The sequence below is a fragment of the Hipposideros armiger genome, unplaced genomic scaffold, assembly GCF_001890085.2.
Source record: "Hipposideros armiger isolate ML-2016 unplaced genomic scaffold, ASM189008v1 scaffold_666, whole genome shotgun sequence".
NCBI classification, from domain to species: Eukaryota; Metazoa; Chordata; class Mammalia; order Chiroptera; family Hipposideridae; genus Hipposideros; species Hipposideros armiger.
Genome location: NW_017732016.1, coordinates 678,771 through 680,242, shown reverse-complemented (window position 1 = coordinate 680,242; position 1,472 = coordinate 678,771). Strand labels below are relative to the sequence as shown.

The 1,472-nt window shown below is 37.9% G+C and overlaps 1 protein-coding gene across 4 annotated transcripts in view; it reads right to left on the bottom strand.

Moving 5' to 3' along the window:
* The window catches only part of CC2D2A (coiled-coil and C2 domain containing 2A), a 115,997-nt gene that overhangs the window by 103,607 nt on the left and 10,918 nt on the right, over positions 1–1,472 (bottom strand). The window lies entirely within an intron of this gene.

Here is a 1,472-nt window from a genome sequence, read left to right as displayed (position 1 = left end):
TGGCTTAGGAAGATTAGGTTATTGCTCAAGTGCCATGACTGAAAGTCATGAAAGAAACATATATGGTCAAATGATCTTCAACAGGATGCCAAGACCACTCAATGGGAAAAGGACGGTCTCTTCAACAAACAGTGTTGGGAAGCTGGCTATCCACGTGCAAAAGAATAAAAGTGAACCCTTACCTTACACCATATAGAAAAAGAAACTCAAAATGGATTGAAGACCTAAAATTATAAAACTCCTAGAAGAAAACACAGAGGAAATCTTTATAACACTGAGTTTGGCAATGATTTCTTGGACGTGACACTAAAAGCACAGGCAACAAAAGCAAAAATAGACAAGTGGGATTACCTCAACCTTAAAAAACTTTGTGCATCGAAGGACACAATCAATAGAGTAAAAAGACAAACTATGAAATGGGAGAAAATATTGCAAATCATGCATCTGATGGGGGTTATTATTCAGAATATATACAAACTCCCACAACTCAACAAAACAAATAACTTGATTAGAGGATGGACAAAGGATAGACATTTTTCCAAACATCATAGACAAATGGTCATATATCAAATGACGCTCAACATTACTAATCATTAGAGAAATGCAAATCAAAAGATGGCTTTAAGAAGGCTACTATAGGGGTGGCTGGTTAGCTCAGGTGGTTAGAGCGCAGGCTCACAACACCAAGGTTGCTGGTCCGATTCCCAAATGGGTCAAGGAGCTGCACCCTTCACAGCTAGATTGAAGACAACTACTTGACTTGGAGCTGATGGGTCCTGGAAAAAGACACTGTTCCCCAATAAAATTAAAAAAAAAAAGTAGGCTACTATAAAAGCTAACAAACTGAAAATCTCAAAAGTTGGCGAGGATGTGGAGAAACTGGAATGCTTGTGCACTGTTGGCAGGAATGTAAAATGCTGCAGCCACTATGGAAAACAGTGTGGAGGTTCCTCAAAAAATCAAAAACAGAACTATCTTATGTCCCAACAATCCCACTTGTTGGTATTTATCCAGAAGAATTGAGAGCAGGGTCTTGAAGAGATATTTGCACATACATGTTGATAGCAGCATTATTTGCGACAGGAAAGAGGTAGAAGCAACCCAAATGTCCATGATGGATGAATGGATAAGCAAAATGTGGTCTGTACACACAATGGAATATTATTCAGCCTTAAAAAGGAAGAAATTCCTGTCACATGCTACAATATGGATGACTTGAAGACACTGTACTAGTGAATTTAGCCAATCACAAAGACAAATACTATATGGCTCTACTTATATGAGGTATCTAAAGTAGTCAAATGCATAGAAATAGAAAGGGGAATGGTGGTTGCTAGGGGCTGTGGAGAGGGGGAAATGGGGAGTTATTGTTCATTATAAAGTTTCAGTTTTGCAAGATGAAATAGCTCTGGAGATCTGTTGTACAACAATGTGAATATAGTTAATTCTACTGAATTAACTGTACATTTAAA